Raw genomic sequence first — 20,971 nt, 5'->3', positions numbered from 1 at the left:
CTCCCCGGGGCGTCGTGGGTGCGTGAGGAAGGGGGGGTTCCCTCTGCGCGTCTCCTCGGACGGCAGGACCTGCCCCGCGCGCCTCACCGCGGGCCTAGAGTAAGGCTGGCTGGAGGGAGAGGCGGGGGCCGGGAAACCGCGCCCGGAGCCGAGAGAGTAGCCACGTGCTAGCCGGCCTGGGGGCCCAGAACCGCGGAGGAGCCCTGTGAGCCTGCGCCCAGGGGGGTGGTGTAGGCAGAGGGGCCCCGGGGACAGCGACCACCACGGCCGGCCACCTGGCCTGGCAAGCGGAGAGAGCCGTGGCTGCGCGCAGGGAGCGCAGTGGCCGCACTTACCGGCTCCTACCGAGGACGCGCGCCCGGCGCTGCCTGAGCCGGGTCCCGCCCCGCGCCGCCGCCTCCGCCTCCCCCACCCCGCGCCGCCGCCCCCCCTCCCCCCTCCTCCCCCCTCCCCTGCTCCTAGGCCCGGATTCGGGCTCGCACTCGCCGCCGCTCCCGCCCGCCCAGGCCGCGTTTGGAGGAGACTGACCGCGGTGGTCCCAGCGCGCAGCGTCCGGCGCTGCGCGGGCCCCTGCCCTCCGCCCCCTCTGCCCTGGGAGCCCGGCCTGAGCGCTCACCTGCTGCGCCTCCAGCTCTACGTATCCTGGCGCCGCCGAGGCCAAGGCTGGTCACCATCTCTTAGGTAACTTCTCAGTGCGACGGGAATCAGGGCAGGGGGTCAGGATTTATAGGCGAGCCGAGGCAGAGCCCAGAAACCCTACCATTTGGCATCGTGCCTGATTCCTGAAGCCTGAAATTACTGCCAACTTTAGGGTCATCCGTGAAGGGTATCTTCTTCTCTTCAGTTATCTGCAAATAGTAGTCATATCAGTCACTTCTTTCTTTAGGAGGCAGCGGAAGTCCCCACTCGAATGATAGAAAAAACCTGTAGAGAAAAGGCCCTGAGGCTGTGGGGCCCAGGGTTTCAGGAGTCTCAGGTTTGGGTGGTTGGGATACTAAAGGGTCCTTAGCAGGCTTGCGGACTAACCTTTAATTTCGTGGGGGATGAAACTGGGACTCAAGACACGCTGCGCTTTGGAGTCACGGGTAGCGTTCCAATTCTAGTCTCAGGACTCTCTTTTCCTGCTCTATCTGGAGAGCAATGAACTGAGTCTGGCTTGTTGAAGATTATTGGCAGGAATCTGAACCAAACAGTGTGTGAGAAGAGACAAACCCGTCACTGAAGGAAGCCCCTCTTACCCAGACCCTGTAATCCCCCAGAACTGCCAAGAGCTGCGCACACTTGGAGGCTTGAGGCTGTTTAGCTGGAGTTTTCCACTCTCCTTACCCTCCACCCTTTTCCTGTCCTTCACCCCAGGGCAGAGAAGGTTCTTCTTAACCTCCTTGAGTTGAGGGGAACAGCCCTTGTATCTTGAAAGCTCACTACCTCTGACTTAGAGTGAAATTCTATCTTCAGAACTCTGGGCTCATTCTTGGTAGTCAAGGGAAGTATTGGGAATTTAGAATTCTCTCTTCTTTCATCAAAGCCAGGTATTCCAGACTAAGGATTTCAAGAACCGTTTATGGAAACCATAGTTGGATTTTTTAATCTTTATTTTTCATTTTGGAAAATTTCAAATAGAGACAATTGTAAGGCAATAGTATAATGAACCTCTATGTGGCTATCACCAGCTTGAGTAATTAATAACTCATAGGCAATTATATTTCATCTTTACCCCTTTCCCTCTGCCATTATTTCAAAGCAAATCTCAGACATTATATCATTTCATCTATGAATATTTTCAAAAAGCAAGAAAAGATCAACCACTACTGGGTTGTATTCAAATGACTCAGGAGCTAATTTAAATAGGTTCAGCCAAAGATGGGTCAATTTGAGCATCCAAAAAAGATAACTGCAGTTTTTTAAAACACATCAGATGTGATTATATCTATAAATTTATAATGATTCTAAAATAACCTAAGTCATCACTTGTTACTGTTGGTGAATGAATTGTTGGTGAATATTTTGAAAACTGATTTTTAAAGAAGAAAACGGTTGTGCATTTATTCTGCCTTTACTCTGCAAATTGGACCTTAGGGTAAGCTATTAGGCTTTACTTTTCTCCTGCCTCTGTCTATGTTTTCCTGGTTTAACTATCCTATTCCTCCCTGAGGCAAGTGATGCCTCTGGCTAAATAGGGGGAGAGGATCTTCTATTTAAAAGAAGATTGTTCTGTAAATCCACAACTTCTCTAATAAAGCAAGTGCAAAGTTGCATGCACACCAAAAAAAAAAAAACAAAAAACAAAAAACAAAACAAAACCACACACAAAAAAACTACTTGATTTTGGAGCTTATGGGTAAAACCATGAAAAGAATACTTAAACTACAACTTGACCAGTAAAGACTTATTTATAAGAAGTGCCAATTGAAGATGTGATATCCATTCTGAAGATAAAATGATACTCAACTCTTCAAATGGTGATTGCCTGCTCCATTACATGTCAATCGAATGTCTACTCTGGAACCATTGTTTAAAGCGTACTTTAAATTATTTTTATTTAAATCTTAATTTTTAATATTTTACAGTATTAAATATACATTTAGCAATATTAAATTTTAGTAAACATAAAAATAAAATAAAAAAACAAGATTGTTATATATTTCAAAAAATGTTACCCAGCTAACTACCCCTTCTGCCCACAGATTACCCTGTGTCTCCATTTGGTGGAAAGATGAATCAGTCCCTCATAAGTCTGCAGGTTGTGTTTGTTGGGATTTGCACTTGGCTGCATGCAATGGAAACTCAATCTCAGAGATTTAACCATATAAAGGCTTATTTTTCTCTTATAAAAAGAAGTCTGGAAACAGAATGTCCTGGGTTTATACAATAGCTCCACAATGCCATAAAGGAACCCAGATCTTCAATCTGTCTTCCTTAATATATGGCTTTTATCCTCTTGGTCACAAAATGGTTGCCTCCTCTAGGCATCACATCCATGTTCCAGACAGGAAGACCAAAAAGAAGGAAGAAAAGCAGAAGACCTCCTTGATAGGCTTTGCCTTTTCATTTAGGAAGGAACTTTGGAAAAACTTCCTTATATTTCACTGACCACAGTGGTCATATCTAGCTGCAAGCAGTATGAAGAATATTTTAATTGGGCTCACAGTAACCTTTAAAAATATCAGGGTTCTTTTAGTAATATAAAAGGGGGAAATTAATGTTGAGTGGGTGACTCAGAGTATTTGGCACATAGTAAATAGCAGCTCAATGAAATCCATATTGGACTAAAGATTTGGCAACTATCAAGAACGTGGCAATCAACTGCCAAGACAGTTGAAAAACCTGGAACTAGCATCATTGTGTGGATGGAGAAAAGGCTGATCTGTCATGCAACAAGAAAGCAGTGGAAGGATTGAGCAACATCTGTAGGTGTCTCAGATTCACAGATCTTATTGCCTAGTCATAAAAAAAAAGTAGCTTCATGAGAAAAATCATTTCTCTCTATCTTATTAAAGAGCCAACTCTAAGTTTTTAGATACCTGAGTAATTATAAACACTACTTGGCATAACATTTACCCTTCTACTATTAACTATATGATTTGTTTGAACATAGAGTTTATGGGAATCATTGGTTATTACTAGCTGGGGATGGTGAGCCCTTCTTGTAATTCTTCAGAAGAGCCTTTCAAAAATAAGCAATGAATCTTAAATGTAGGTTATACTTAAGCCAGTACAGGAACATGAATATAAAACTGCCAAAGACATGCTAGTTGATAATTTTGCTAAGTATCCATACAATTTTCACAAAGAAAAGCATGATCTAGTTACTGCTAGGTAAGTGTCCTTGTCCTCCAAGGACATCCTCAGTCGCCACTGTGCCTTCAATTCCATCATTAATGATTCGTTCCTTTGGCTTTTCATTTTATACCTCCAGACTTTTTTTTTAAAGTACATGGCTTTAGAATAGTAATAGTAATAGTGATAGTAATAATAATACCATAACTATCTGTCACACATTACTGATGGTCCATCTCTCTAATAACTTTCTTGGAGGGAGGGATTCTTAAAAGTGGAATAAGGTATGGATATTTTAAAGGCTCTTGAAATATGTTGTTAAATGGCTTTCTGGAACCATTATACTGGTATAACGCCAACAACAACACAGATGGCATGCCTATCTCAGCACACAGTGGCCAATGTTGATCACATAATTTTAAATCGTTGCTGCTTTCATCAGTAAAAAAAAAGATATCATACTGATGTTTTCATCTTTAGTCCAAAGGTTAACATCTTTATTGGCTTTTTAGGCATTGCAGTTTTTCTTTAGAGACTTCTGTGTTCCTATTCTTTTGCCCATTTTTTGATATTGTTATCTTGAAATAAGTGTGACATCTCTTCCTTGTGACCCCTCCACCACCTTAGTCCTCCAAAAAGTAATAGAGAAAAATGGTGGCATGAGAAAGGGTGCAGGACTCAGCTCTGAGTCTGGGCGGAGGCCCAGCATTGTCCACTGTGGGCTTTTAGTAACTAGGTATTTGGTCCCTCTGCAGTGGCATTCTGAAGCTGTATTGGACAGGAGGTAGGAGGTGACAAAAAAATGGAGAGTCAGTTTTCATCTGCTCATTTATTGGGCAAACATTCCATAAAGATACACAAAAGCTGACCCACAGAGTGGAAAATTTGGCTCAATAATTCAAATTAAAACAAGGCTGAAGGGAAACGGACTTTGGCCCAGTGGTTAGGGCGTCCGTCTACCATATGGGAGGTCCGCGGTTCAAACCCCAGGCCTCCTTGACCCGTGTGGAGCTGGCCATGCGCAGTGCTGATGTGCGCAAGGAGTGCCGTGCCACGTAAGGGCGTCCCCGGCGTGGGGGAGCCCCACGCGCAAGGAGTGCGCCCGTGAGGAAAGCCGCCCAGCGTGAAAAGAAAGTGCAGCCTGCCCAGGAATGGCGCCACCCACACTTCCCGTGCCGCTGACGACAACAGAAGCGGACAAAGGAACAAGATGCAGCAAATAGACACAGAGAACGGACAACCAGGGGAGGGGGGGAAATTAAATAAATAAATAAATCTTTAAAAAAAAAAAAAAAAAAAACAAGGCTGAAGAACATCTGAAAAATGCCACCTTGCAAGCCCTCTTATCCCGAGCTCTGCTCCCCTGAAAAAAAGGCTGGTTCATGGAAGCAGGTCAGGTATGCTTCCTGTTAGGTGTTTCTCAGTTCCATTCAATATGCAGAAAGACTAATGAAAATAATTGCATCCTAAGAGACTTTGAAAACAATTGTGACTCTTAGAATACGATATGATTAAAAATTTCCTAATACGAAAGAATATCAGCAATCATGATTTCTTTTACTCATTTAAGAACTACTAGAACATTTAATAAGAATATCTCAATTCCTTTAGGCAAATGTCTCTTTTCACAGGATATGGGAGTTTGCCAATCTAAACTGTTTTATCTACTACAACAGTGCAAACAAGGAACAAAAGCAAAAGGTGCCATTTCCCCGGTGCTCCATTTTTCCCCTGGATAAGTGCTGGTCATAGGTCTTATGCAGAGCAGATGATGGGACACATGCCACTTCTAAGCAGCAACAAACAGGCTCTTTCCTTGTTATGGTCCTAGAGGGAAAAGAGGGATAAGGGAGTGAATGGCTAGGAGTAGAAAAGTACTGAGCCAGAGAGGGGATAAGTGCCTCAATTCAGATCCCCCAAGAATTAGGTCCCTAAATGGAGTCACATAGGCTTGGTATACAGATATGCACATGAATATGGCTGTCCAGGGGACATGAGTTTTTGACTGCAACTCCTGCCAGAAAACTGCAACACACTGTGCAATCAACGTCTGATGTGGGTAGAGCAGCTTCCCTCTGAGACATGCTAGGTAAGGAGCCAGAAAGATCACAGTAAGATTTATCCCTGGAGCCAGATTCCTTAACTACATCCCTTCATTATTCAGGGTCCAAATGAAAATTATAATCAACTCCATCCTGGACTGAAATGACAGACATTGAGGGACTGTGACCAGAAGCAGTTAATCAGTCTAAGGCAACAATGGGTCAGGCATATGGCTGAAGTCACTCAGCAGGATCATCAAGCATGTCTGGAGATGTGAATGTAGTCATGAGACTCAATCATTTCCATATCAGGTAAAGACGTCCAAGTAGGAATACTCTAGAGATCCAGGAGGAATTCCATCTAAGCCTCATAATGGACTTTTCTGCCTTGCCAGTTCCATTGATCCAGATACAACAAGAGGTGTTGATGATTGCACAGAACCCTTCTTAGTTGGCCAGCAGAAAATAGTTGGCTATTCAGTTATTTAGCACTACAAAGGCCAGTAAGATGAGTCTGGTTTTTTGTGCCTTCAAAGCTGAATAATCTCTTTAATAATCTCAGTGAAGTGCAGTGACAAGTTCCATACAACTTTATCTATTTGGGTGACCCTAACAATGGTAATATCACACAATCTATTAAGTGTAGGGAAAGAGAAGTCCATTATTTTCATGGGCAAAATAGCTCCAATGATAGCTCTCTCAACCTCTTCTCCAGATTTCCAATCACCCCTATCTTTGACAAAAGTGCATTGACTTTTACAAAGGCATTTCATTCCTAAGGTATAAGAGTCAAGTTGTGGCATTGCATCAGGTCCACATTAATAAGATTAGGGTACTTCAGGTATCAGAAAAATCCATGGTTGGAGAAATGTCCATTTGTGTTCTGTGGCACAGCAGTAATATGTTTATCTGAAGGATTGGGCGGTGGGTGACTTATCCATCAGTTCATCAAATTCAGGGTGGTGGTGACTGCCTGGAACAGGAAGACCAAACAATTTGGTGAGGCAAGAGTCACACAGGCTACTCTATGGGAGTGAATGAATAAAGGTTACATTCTCCTCTCCTCCCCTCCATATCTGGGTTCAAGGGTCTGAAGGTGCTCATGTCCTTTTTGTCACTGTGACTCCTCCCCATTAACTGGAATGGGCAGGGATAGTGCTATCAATCCATCCCCCAAGGACTGGACCTCAGATATTTTGGCATGGATACACTTGTGGTTCAATAAATGTAACCTGGATTACAAATGCAGATAAGGGTATAGGTATGATTGGCCTAAGGTTCCTGGTTAAGGATTCTGGAACTCCCTCCCAAAAACTGAATGCACTGACAGTTTACTATGTCTGATGTGGGGAGGTTAGCTTTTTCTATAAATCTGCCAAACAAAATTTTGTAACTTAATATGGTCATGGATGAAAGAGTACACACAGAATTTTGGCCAAGAGCTAGACTCCTCAATTATTAACATATGTACAGTATATAGTAATTTAAATAATTCATCAAATTTTAAAATCTTTTTTTATGGTTGTCATTTAATCATATATTTTGTCTGCTAATTGGCTGCATACAATTGAAAATTTATTATTTCCTTACGAATTGAAATATCATTATGTGGATACTTCTGTTTCCTCTTTGAATGATTTTCTTTGACACTATCTCACATGATAGAGTTATGTTCTTATATGATATTAATATTTTCACATGATTTTTGGGTTTTCTATTAGTTGCTTATATTTTACAAGCTTTGTCAATCATTTTCTACTTCTTACAATTGATATGTTGTTTTTTTGTTTATATTGGTCTTTTTGGTGGTAGTGCTTTGCAAGTCAATTACTTCATGACTTCCCATTAAATTTCTGCCTGATAAAAACAGCATTAATCTCTTTAGACATAGGTGTAAAGATTGTTTTCTCATGGGAAGCAGTTATAAGATTAACAGTCAAAGCATTATAAATCTCTTCGGATGGATATAGGATTCCTCAGGGTAGAACTTTATAGGTATATATGGCAAAGACTATTTGGAAGAATCTCAGGTTTCAATGTCCCTAAATCACTATTATAAGTCCATATGTCCCCATTGCAATATTCAGTAGCCCATTCCATCCTCAACAATGTGCTAACTTTAACAGAAGATACATGCAAGGTTGGGAATTCAGTTCATATTGTAAATAAACTACTGGCTCAATAGACTCTGCATCTGATTTCAGAAATCTCCTGTCTGTAGTTACAAGATAAGAGTTTCTTTCATGTCTCACATAGGAAGAATTTGTAGTCCTGTCCTTCCTGATGTGATTGAACTGAGACTTTGAACACCTGGGCTTATCCTTTCCTTTCCTTTAACAACTTTATTCAGTGCATTTAGGAATCACAAGCCAACTTCATTATGCCTGTTAACATCACAAAAAAATCTGGTAAGATATTGAATACACTGTCACCTTAACCATTGCTCTTCATAAACTATCTTTTTTTAAGATTTATTTATTTATTTCTCTCCCCTCCCCTCCCCCACCCCTGTAGTCTGTTCTCTGTGTCTATTTGCTGCATGTTCTTTTTTTGTCCGCTTCTGTTGTCAGCAGCATGGGAATCTGTGTTTCTTTTTGTTGCATTATCTTGTTGTGTCAGCTCTCCATGTGGTGGCACCATTCCTGGGCAGGCTGCACTTTCTTTCACACTGGGCTGTGACGGTTTGCTTGGTCGGTAGAGGTGGGGTCTGGCTGCGAACGAGGGGTCTGTCCAGCTCTGGATGAGGGGTCGGTCCCGCTTGGGATGAAGGGTCGGTCCCACTTGGGACGACGGATCGGTCTCACAAGGGGTTGCGCGGTTCGGCTGATGGGGTCGTCCGGCGAAGCCGGCAATGAAGGGGTCGCCCGGGGAAGCAGGCGATGAAGGGGTCGCCCGGAGAAGCAGGCGACCAACTGGGGACAAGGGAGGCCAGGCCCTTGTCAGGGGCTCTCAGGACTGGAGGGCGCACGGCAGAAGAACTACCGTGGAGACAAGGTAAACACGCAAGTCCACTTTATTGAGGGAGAGGCAACAGTTTTATAGGGGCTGGGGAAGGCTGATTGGTTGAAGCCACGCCCTGTTCTGATTGGTTGCCGGCGAAAGGTCAGTGGGCGGTACTGGACGGGGGAGGGGTGGTGGTTAGGGATTGGCTGTCGCTGTTGCTGGGGGTAGGGGCAGGGTTTAGGGATTGGTGGCTGCTGTTGCTGGGGTGGAGGGCAGACTTGAGTTTCCCACCCACACCTGGCTGTTGCTGCTGTTGGGGGAAGGGAAAAGGGCAGACTGGATTTTTCCGCCCACGCCTGGCTGTTGCTGCTGTCGGTGGAGGGGAAAAGGGCAGACTGGATTTCTCTGCCCACGCCTGGCTGTTGCTGCTGTCGGGGGAGGGGAAAAGGGCAGACTGGAATTTTCCGCCCTGCGCCTGTGCAGGGAGAAAGAAGAAGAAGGGTGCCGCCCCACAAGGCATCGGGTGGCGCCATCTGGGAGGAGGGGCGGCTGCGGAAGCATGGCTGCCGAGAAGGGGAGACCCGAGGGCACTCTGCGCCCATGCCGAGCTTCCTTCAGGGGTGGCGGTGGGCCCGACCAACCACCCTATTATGCGGGCAGCGGAATTAGGCCTACCACGGCCACTCCCCTCGCCAGGCCAGCAAACCACACTTCAGCCCGAGGGGTGACCGCATGTAAGAACTGGAAGACTTTATCAAAAAAGAAATGACATTTATTGTTCCTGAAGAAATAAAAAAAAAAAAAGGATAGAAACCTGTTAGCGTATTTCATTGCAGCTATAAATACAGGATTGAACCCAGAGTCCATGGTCTAATGTGAGCCCAAATTACAGGAAATGGCATATGGCACGGCCAATGGTGGTAGAGGAACTGTTCAGCAATTCAGTAAATCCCCAGGCCCGTGTCACCATGGAGAGGTAGATGCTTTGGATCAGTGTATTTAAATTGTCTTTGTGATCAGGAGTAGTCATTAAGTAGAATCCTAAAATGGGTGAATTATTTATTATGAAACAGATGGTGATGTGAAATATTTGGTCAAGATAAGTGAGTATACTCTATTTTGGTACTGCTAAGTGAATGAGTTAAAACACAGAACTTGTAAGAACTCTAAGTCGACAAAGATCTAGAATCTGTGAATAGGTATTCAGACAACCCTGTTTTGTTGTTCTTTTCCTTTGATATGAAATGCAGGTCTGTAAATACAGCCAAGAATAAACATGAATGGATCAGTTGTACCAGTATATACATCCAACTACATATTGGAAAAATAAGACTGAAGTGACCAAGTTTTGTCATTATTTAAATATAGGCAAATCATCCAAGATGTATAACCTTTTCCTCAGAGACAAAAATATGAAAAAATGATCAGTTAAAAATATAAGTTCCTTGTGAACAAGAAATATTTCTGGGTTTTGTATTAGAAGGTACTGGGTTTCATTTTTGGTTTTGGTTTTTTTATTTGATATCTGTTTAATTATGGCAAATCTCATGAGTTCCTCTGTGCACTGTAAATTTAGGACATTAGCTGTTGTTTAGAGATTGTTTTCCATTTGTGCCATCTTCAAACACATTCTACTGCTTCTCTGAAGATAGGACTTTTTTTTCCCGTTTTTCTGAACATCTTTTATTTTTCCATTGATTATTCCTTCCTTAATTACCTACAAACTTTAAGTCTTTTTATCTTTTAACACTCCATGTTTGTAAAACGTGCCCATTATACCTACTTCTCTTCCAATTTCCACAGACTTGATTTAAATCCCAAGATCTTTTTCCTACTAAATGTTGCATGGACACCTGCAAAATGTTCTTTAAAACTGATAAAGCCATTTTCTAAAATCCTTGTCCTGACTCTGCAGAACTTTTACTAAAGCACCAATAAGACAAATATAATGTACAATGTTTACATGGCCTTTATCTGTTCTTGCAATGTCATGCAAGACCATTCTAATGTCCCCAAAATGCCCCCATATTATAACTATTCTTCCCTCTCCCTCTCTTTAGAACTTCTGGTGGCCATTACCTTTACATCAATGGTAAAACTTCTTCCATTGCTAGAGTAATAAGTCTATAATAGAATAATAATGTCAACTTTAGTGTATTGTTCATTCCCCAATCTTGAGGATTTTGGGATGGTGGTGCCCACTCTTTCTAAATGAGAGGGCCTTAGATCCCATGGGGCAGATGGATGAAACTATCTTGCTTATACTTGCAGACACTCTCTGTTCCTTGGGATGGGTGTTGTCCATCATTATCTCCTTGTACCTTTAAATACAAGCAGGCAGATTGAATTACATATAGCTCCCAATTTAGAGGATATTCACTATTTCAAAATAATTCAGGGTGGCAAATGTACACTCCCACTTTGAAGAGTATTGAGCCCAGAAAAGAACAGGTACCATTTCCCTGACAGAAAGTGAAATTGTGGTCATTAAAAATGAAACTGAATAAAGGAATATCACTGTCAGAAATAAGAAGAGCTAACCAGGGCTGTCATTCTGATAAAAGCACTGGGCTTCCAGGATTTACTTACCTTGGGGAACTGAGTCTCACTTTGAATACATAACTAATAATACAGTGCATGACATTGGAAATTAGTTGTAATAAAAACATGTAGGTGATTCATACAATTGCCCAGGGCACCTTTGCACCATATATCAAAATTGTGTGGAAACTTGATATTATTTAATGAAGGAAGGAGACAAAAGGAGAATATTTTGGATAGAGAACACAATAATGAGGAAATACTAATGAATCAGATTGAGTATCAATATAAGTAAAAAAAGAATTTGGTTTCTGAAAGTAGAAATATTGAAATGTGCTGCCTAATTGTGAACCTGCAAATATAGGCAACTTTTCCTATGTATTTACAGAGTAAAAAATACAGATCTATTTAAATGTAACCATGTCGTATCAGAGATAATGATCTGACAATATTTTGTAAACATATATATCTACATGAAATGTATGAGAGGAAAAGATTCATAACATGAAAATAAATGAAGTAGAAGCATGATATGTACCCATGGGGTTCTTTTTGTCTACTGGAATGAGCTAATATAAAATGAACAATAACAAAGTAGCAAAGTCACATTTTGGAGAACATATAAAGAATGGTATGTGTGAGTAATGATCTGCTAAGTATCACAGAAAATAATTTGCATGGCACAGAGAAAGTGGCATTTAAATTCTACAGAAAATGTTGAGTTTTACAAGTAGTAATTACTGTACTTACTGTAAAGTGGGAAAATGAAGAAATTCTCCTGCATGTCTTGAGATGTAATGGGTTGAGAGTGTGGATGAAGGTGAGGATAAATGCAAATGAGTTTTTATGATAAAGGTAATACATCATATAATGAATAGTTTTTATGTCAAAAAATGGCAGAAGTGATTGAAGGACTTTATTTCTTTCAGGGATTGTGTTGATCCACATTTTAGAGGGATAACCTGCCCCTTTGTTGTCAAAGATTTGGGGAAGAGGACTAGCTGGAAGATGAGCCTGCATAGTATTTCAGGTATTCACCAGGGACTCTGAAGTATTTAGCCAAGGGCTCCTGTCAGAAAACATGGTGGGGTGGGAGGAGGAGAGACTTGTGCTCAGCACTAAGACCACTTTCCCACATTAATGTCCACTTTGATTGATTCTTACTGGAAGGTGAACATATTAACTGTTGTTTGGATGAAAAATACTACTTTCATGAAAAATAAATTACTCTTGAAAATCACTGAAGTAAATGATCATAGTTGATTCCAGAAAAGAGGAAAAAAAAATCCTGCACCGAGAAAAGATTTCATGTGTTAGATCACTGTTATATTAAGGAAGAAAAAAGAAAATCTGTAGGCAAATTCTATTTATAAGAATAAAGAACAAAGTTGAAATGAAAAATGTAAAAATAGTTTAGCCTGATAAATTGGACAATCAGTGGTACTACCTCAACAAATGAAGTAGGAACAACAAGGCAGTGTAGTGGTTGAGGGAAAGTTAGGAGTACATTTTTGATGTATGAAAAATGAAGTGCTTATTGCATATTTGCATAAAGATGAAGAGAAAGTTGGAAATACAAGACTGGGAGTCATTACATGAGAATGATGATAAAGATTTGATAGTAAAAATTAAAGCTAAGAAATGAAATGAATTCTCCCAGATATACCAGGTGAAAGAAGGATTTTTTTTTACAAAAACATGATATTATGGTAGAATATAAAGAAATATCAAAGTTTACATGTTGCTAAGTTAGAGGAGCTGATTCTGCACTAGGGGGAAGAATAGTTTGGAAAGGGAAGAGAAGCAGCAATGCAGTGCCATGGGGAGACATCCTGCAATGGGCCCGGTCACCAGTGCAAAGTATCAGAGCACAGAGGATGACCAGTGATGAAGTGAGGCTCAGTCCAATTACAGTAATTGAACTTCTGAAGAATCTACAAACTGTAACTCTCTAATACTTAACGTTTCCTTCAACAATACAACTTCCATTGTCTTTGTTTCTCAGACAACAGATAAAGGGGTTCAAGGTAGGTGTGACAATGGTGTAAAAAATGGAGGCCAGGTGACCCTGAGTTGGGGAGTATTTGGAGGCAGCTCGCAAGCATGCAAAATGTACAGTTCCATAGCGCAAAATAATTGTAGTGAGGTGAGAGGAACAGGTGGAGAAGGCTTTCCACCTGCCATCCACAGAGGAGATCTGAACAATTGTGGAAATGATGCAGGCATAGGATACAATTGTGAGGGCAAAGGAGCCCATGCTGATACAGCTGCTAACAGCAAAGCCCACTTCCTCATTGGTGTGGAAATCAGTGCAGGAAAGTCTCATGGCAGGAGGCATGTCACAGAAGAAATGTTCAACAACATTGGGCCCGCAGAAGGGGAGGGAGAAGGTATTGACTGTGTGCAAGGCTGAGTACAGGGCCCCAGCCACCCAGGCCATGATAACCTGTTCAGAACAGAGTATGTGGCTCTTCATGGAGGCATAGAGCAGGGCGTATAAATGGCCAAGCACCAGTCATAGGCCATGGCTGTGAGCAGGAAGCATTCAGTAGAACCAAGTGTAATAAGCATATACAGCTGAGCTACACACTCCAGGTAGGAAATGATCCCAGAGCCCAAGAGGGAGGTCACTAGGGCCTTAGGGATGGTGACAGAGGTATAGCACATGTCCAGAAAAGACAAGTTCTTCAGGAAAAAATACATGGGGGAGTGGAGACGGCTTTCCCTGATCACAGCTATGATGATGGAAACATTTCCCAGGAGGCAGAACAGGTAATCAAACAAACAAAAAAAAAAAAAAATAAGAGGACTAGAAATTCCAGTTCCTGGGTATCTGAAAAGCCCCTGACGATGAATTGTGTCACTCTTGTGTGATTAGACATTTTTCATTTCCCTTGAAATTTTATTAGGCTATGCTTATAATAAGTGAGGAAACAAATAGGAACTACCTTGGACCATGACTATGCAGGCTCATTTGGTCTATAAAGGAGCAACTTCTTTCAGTGGGAAAATCAAACAAATTAAGTAACTTGTTTAATTATGATTTGTCAATGAATCATTTGAAGATTTTTTTTTAAAGATTTATTTTTATTTATTTAATTTCCCCCCTCCCCCGGTTGTCTGTTATCTGTGTCTATTTGCTGCATCTTGTTTCTTTGTCCGCTTCTGTTGTCATCAGCAGCACAGGAAGTGTGGGCGGCACCATTCTTGGGCAGGCTGCACTTTCTTTTGCGCTGGGCGGCTCTCCTTACGGGGTGCACTCCTTGTGCATGGGGCTCCCCTACGCGGGGGACACCCCTGCATGGCACAGCACTCCTTGTGCGCATCACCACTGCACATGGGCCAGCTCCACATGGGTCAAGGAGGCCCAGGGTTTGAACCGTGGACCTCCCATGTGATAGACGGACGCCCTAACCACTGGGTCAAGTCCGTTTCCCTCATTTGAAGATTTTGATGACTCAGCTTGCACTGGCTCCAATTCTTCTGTCCTGTGTGAGAAAAAGGAAGAGAGAAAACAAAAAGAGAACAACTGCATAATTTTCTTCCTTTTTAATTTTGGATATCTTTGGTGAGAAGCAGTCCCTGTATTACTCTTGTATTTATTGAACCGTTTTATCTCTTCCTACCATTTAAATGTTAATTCATTTGCTTATGTTTTACAAAAAAGAGATATGGATTTCTTAAAAACAATTCCTTTTAAACATGCTAATTTCACATAGTTTACATGAGGCCCCCTATTTTTTTCCTACTAATTATCACTCTCTATCCAAGTCTCCCTTGGTGGTAGTTATTTCCTCTGTTTCCCTTAAAGAATGCTATTCTTGAGGAATCTTTCTCAACTGGTTATATATATACATATATATATATTCCTGTATATAAAAATCCAATGAAAAATGTCTTCTTTTAAAGGAGTGTATTGAATCTGAAATGCTTATCTTCTAGGCTTACATTGCACATTGCCTTTTATATATTTAATCCAGAATATATCAGAATGCACAAAACAATTATATATATATTTTAATTTCTCAAAATATTTTTTCCTTCTATACATGATTGTCCAAATTGGCTCCTGGGTTTTCTGTGTAACTCCTCACTTCTGCCCGTCCCATTCAATAACTAGAGAATCAATTGGGTTCTACCCATTCCACCTATCCTATGACTGTCAACTCTGCTTGATATTAATAATCCCTATCTGCCCTCATAATATAGGTTTTTAAGAGGCTCCAAAATTTTCGCACTGCTTCCAGCCAATTCTACATGTAGTAGTTACACCTTTTTCTCTCAGTAACTGAGTTACTTGTAGGATTGCCTGTTAAAGCACTTTTGGGGGCTTTATTACTGAAGGAGACATTTCACATCCATTGAAATTGCACAGAAGCTCTGTATGATTTTACTCTTGCCCCGTATTTGAGGGTCATATTGAAATATTTAGGCTTTCACTAAATACATAGCATAGTTTAATGATTCCCTGTCTTTATTTATGATGTTATTTGTTTTAATTCCCCTTTCCTGTTATGAATCTATTGGTGCCTCCTCTTGTTTCTTGTCTGATTCCCCATGACTATTTTTTCATCATTTTATAAGTTAAATCATAGGATCCAGAGAACTTGGGAATATTTGTTTTCATATATGATTTTTCTTTCTGAGCAGAAATATCCTTTATTCTTTCCTTATATGGAGTGATTTGCAGGCCCAGTGTGCATAGTATGCACTTCAACAGTGAATAAATAAATGAGTAAAATTGAAAGTGTGACCCTTAGGAAGTTTCCCCTCATATACTAGTAATTTGGTTATGCTATTGCATCATAGTGAGCTTTCTGCAAGATTTCCATCTGCAGAAGTTCCTGCACATTTACAATCATGCTGCTCTAAATGTTCATTAATATCATATTATGTAAAAAGGTGATAATGTTTATTAAAAGAGTTACATCCATGAGCATTTTTATGTTGCTCTTAGACTTTGTTTCTCCTTTTTGTCCAGAGTTTGGAGAAAGGACATTAGAGGAGACTAGGAGAACTAAGACATCACATTCTTTAATTATTTCCCAAAACTATAATTCTTTCATACATATATATGTATAATTATTAAAATACGAAGGAGTCAAGTTTAGTTTAGACCTTCCTCTTGCTACTTTCTGGACAATCTAATAGGAAGCAGGAGTCAATTTAGGGTTAATAAGAGCATCGCACTTATGCTTTTCAAGTCTTCTTGAGAACAGAGAAATCTATGAACTGCCCTGAAAATGGCCTAGATTTATAGACAGCACACCTCTTTGGGAACCTATGCCTCTGTAAATATCACTGTGGTTCTTTTCCACCTGGTAGTTGGGATGTGGTTCAACAGATGTGCCTTCTGCAAAATGTCAGCAGAATAATAGGAGGGATGTACGGGGGCAACTGGACATAGACAACATGGTGAAGTGCCCATGTATCCCACAGTTTCTGAAAACATCACAGAAGAACAATCGACACAAGCATATTCCCCTGGGGGATGAAGAGATACTGGGTTGAGAAAAAGCCTCCACATTCAGAAGAAACTTGACTCTAAGGAATTCATGGATCCACCAGTTAACAACAGGATGTCCAGAGTGACTAGAGCAGGTGAGACACAGAGGAGTCTGTGGCTACTGTTCCAAGGGTAAACAAATAGGATTGGTGATTGTGTGCTTTGAGTGAGGCCACATGAGAATATCCATGGACCATATGTCCCCTCCCTCCCCTCTACATTTTTGAAACAAGGCACTATGAGAGGAACTCATCATAAAACACCTCTGTGTTTTCGAAGAAGTGTATGGCAAATCCAGAATGAGTTTGAAATGTACTTGAATGATTGATAGACCTTGGAATTATGAAGTATACCCAGAAATAACTAGTGTACATTGATCTCATCAGAGGAAATTAAAGTTCAAGGTATTTTTTTAATTTGTAGAAATCTCTATTTATGACCTGTTGTTTCTGTGACTCGTGAAGACGTGTACCTTCCAAACTATGAAAATTTATCCTTATATAATTTTTTCTTAATACAATTTCATATCTACTAAAATGGTGCCCATGAAAATCAGGAACAAATAAAGGACACTCATTACTATCATTCACATTTGCCCTAACAAATGCACTAAAATAAGAAAATAAAAGGTAGGATTATTTAAAAGAAATATATTAACTGATTTAAGCAGATTATGTTCTTATTTCTGTATCATCCAAATATATAAACCTTTTTATTAATCCAACTCTTATAGAAAATACCAAACTATAACTTAATTAATAACTACATGGCCCAAATTACTAGAGATGGTCACAGATACTATGTCAAAATATACATAGTGAGAAGGAAAAAAGGAACTGCTGCGGCAGAGCAGAGCGGGAGAAGCTGCATTAGGAAGAGGGAGCCTGTGTCCACGAAAATCCCCAGGCAGCGTCCGCGAAGGAGCAGAAGGAAATGGAAGAAGAAGTGACCAGACTAGAGAAACCTGAAGAAGCAAAATTAAAAGCAAAGTGTCCTCATCTGGGGCAATAGCTTGGCGTTTCAGATTTCTTTAAAAAACGATTACCGAAAGGGTAAAAATATGTTGATTCTGGCGAGTACCCCGTGGCTCCAGCAAAAATGAAGAACAAGCAACTTCCTACTGCAGCCCCGAATAGGACGGAGGTCACTGGTGACCATTCCCACGCCACGCGGCTGGCTCAAGAAACCAACCCTGCTTGCCAGCACGCTGGCTGGCTGAGTGAAAGGGCTGAGCTGCATGACTCCTCTAATTCCCAATATTTCTCCTTAATATGTTCCTTCTTGGCTTTTTTTTCTTCCTTTCAATCACTGAGTCATTTCATACTGAGGGCTTTGCAGTATGTGCTGCTTTTGTAAGGGAATATACATGTGTAGAGTTTGGATTAGTTAAAAAATGCGCTGATGAAAAGGACGTGTTAGAGGAACATAAAATAATCTACTTGAAAATAATTGTATATACTACCTAACTCCTAATGTAGTGCCTGGCTCCAACAAGTAACAAGGTTTACAAGTTTAATGTTTTGGACTTTCCTCACTTAATTATGGCTCTGTATATTATTATTTCAAATAACCTCTATTGCATTGGTTTCTTTCCAAGTTGGAAGAAAGATCAAGAATTTCAAACACAAACAAGTAGAAGGGACTCTGAAAGTCTTGTATCTCTGTGCTTGAGCTTGAATGGCCTTAAACCTGTTTCAGCTTTTATAATAGACTTTTATTTGGGCAATATTTGCCCATTATGGTGTAACTTATGTGACTCTAGTGCTTAACAGCTGCTATTGAAGCTAGTATTTTTATTCAGTTCTGTAGTGTTAGAACACTTTTTGTTGTTGAAGAGGTGAATAAATGTTCATGTAAGTATAATCATGTAAGTATAATCGTTTTGCACAACCTCTCACAAACATCTGAATAAATTTCACACTTTAAAAAGTAGATGCTGACTAGAAGCACAGGAGTGCGTATAAAACTCTGTATGTCACTATAGTATGAAGAGTCCACAATCTTGAGCTTGCAGAGCACCAAAATGAAATTTTTGTTCGGCCTGCCATAGGCTTTAGGTCTTTTTCATTTGTTACTAATATGCATGATAGTCAGTTGCCTTGTGCAAATATGTGTTGCTTAGGCATATCTTTTGTCTTATGCAGAATATTTAATTCTGACTTTTATGAAAATTGCAACTCATGTAATTTATATAAACTATTTATTTATTTATTTTTAATTAATTTCTCTCCCCCTCCCCCCCCCAGTTGTCTGCTCTCTGTGTCCATTCACTATGTGCTCTTCTGTGACCACTTCTATCCTTATCGGTGGCACCGGGAATCTGTGTTTCTTTTTGTTGTGTCAGCTCTCTGTGTGTGTGGCGCCACTCTTGGGCAGGCTGCACTTTCTTTCTCCCTGGGCAGCTCTCCTTATGGGGCACACTCCTTGTGCTTGGGGCTCCTCTATGCAGGGGACGCCCCGGTGTGGCATGACACTCCTTGCGCACATCAGCACTGCCCATGGGCCAGTTCCACATGGGTCAAGGAGGCCCGGGGTTTGAACCATGGACCTCCCATGTGGTAGGCAGATGCCCTATCCATTGAGCCAAGTCTGCTTCCCTATATAAACTTTTTAAATGTAGAAAATTTTATGTCCACAGTCAACATTGGAGATGCTGGAATAAAAGGCTTCAATACTCTGTCCTGTGCTCTTCTCCCCTCCCTTTTTACTTCTGACTCAAATGGAGTTGGTCTGTTGGATCTATTTAGAAGCATAGATATCTATATTTGTCAGCCAAAGGGGTGCTGATGCAAAATATAAGAATCTGTTGGTTTTTATAAAGGGTGTTTATTTGGGGTAGAAGCTGACTGTTACCAGGTCATAAAGCATAAGTTACTTCCCTCAGGAAAGTCTGTTGTCACATGTTGGGGCAAGATGGCCACCAACTCTGCCAAGAGTTCAGGCTTCTTGGGTTCCTCTCTTCCTGGGGCTCCATTTCTCTCCCAGCTCAGCTGCTGTGCTATCTTCAGAAGGCCAGCTATAGACTATCAGGCAAATGACTCTGTCTCCCTGACTCTTCTGCTGTGTCTAAGGAACCATCTCTATTTCTCTGTGTTCTTCTGCTTTGTATTTGCTTCCCAGGCTCCAGCTTAAAACTCTCAACTCTGTTCTTTGCCATGTCTTTTCTCTTTGAGTTCTCACCCACCAAGAGGTGGTGATTCAATGCCCTACTGATGTGGCCCAATCAAAGTCATAATCATAAATTAATGAATTAAAAGTGATACTTCTGACAGACCAGTTTACAAACATAATCCAATAACTATTTTTGGAATTCATGAACAATGCCAAACTGCTACAGCATCTATGTTCTTACTCTTTAAATTTTCTCTGAATGCTGTATTTTATAACTAATAATCCTGTTTTTCTTATAATTTTTCAGTTAAGTAACTACCCTTAAACCTGTATTATTATTAATATTTAACAATTGTTTAAATAAAATGAACTTTATGATGAAACAAATTATTGAGAAGACTGACCCAGGAACCTATGTCAGGATGAGCTGAATGAAGTATTATGGTGAGCTAAGCGAATTAGGTTTGCCACAATTACAGCAATTTACATGATAAGTGGAGCATATCCATATTAAAATGTTTAAAATTAGATATTTTCTTTTTATAAATATCACTTTAAGAAAAATCTATTTAGTAAGAACTTTAATTGGGGCATATTTGCCACTCTTTGAAGAGCTCTTCGCATAAGCTGTTGTAATGCTATAGCCTGATAATGAGCATCAGTAAAGTGGGATGATATTATTTTTCTCCTCATCCTTAAATTGCACAGTGACTCCTGTCTTTTGGATCCAGGCATCCTTTCTTGGCTCTGTTTGTATACCAGCTTTCTTAGAACCCAAAATCATAGTAGATGGTACCTTGAACAGAGCACCTGCATTTAAAGGCTGCCTAGCATTTTAAGGAAAGATCAATTATTATCTTCATGCTCTACCACCCTCCCCAAGGCAGATAAATAGAACAAAATCAGTAAGGTACACATTTACAATTTTGAGTGTCAGTAATATGTAAATATGTAAATATATGGGAGCAAGTAGATTATCAAAAATTATTTGTAATCATTGTAGAACCAATTTAAGAATTACAAAATATTTGAAGTTCTATAACATCTAGTC

At 40.6% G+C, this 20,971-nt stretch overlaps 1 long non-coding RNA gene across 1 annotated transcript in view; it reads left to right on the top strand.

Moving 5' to 3' along the window:
* The first annotated feature begins 450 nt into the window (after positions 1-450).
* Positions 451-20,971, top strand: part of LOC139436558 (uncharacterized) — a 166,346-nt gene continuing 145,825 nt past the window's right edge. The window contains exon 1 of the long non-coding RNA XR_011645894.1: positions 451-681. This is a non-coding gene — a long non-coding RNA (uncharacterized lncRNA). The remainder of the gene's footprint in view (positions 682-20,971) is intronic.

This window comes from Dasypus novemcinctus, chromosome 15 (assembly GCF_030445035.2).
Source record: "Dasypus novemcinctus isolate mDasNov1 chromosome 15, mDasNov1.1.hap2, whole genome shotgun sequence".
NCBI lineage: Eukaryota > Metazoa > Chordata > Mammalia > Cingulata > Dasypodidae > Dasypus > Dasypus novemcinctus.
The sequence above is the reverse complement of the archived record's forward strand: the minus strand, read 5'-3'. Positions and strand labels throughout refer to the sequence as shown.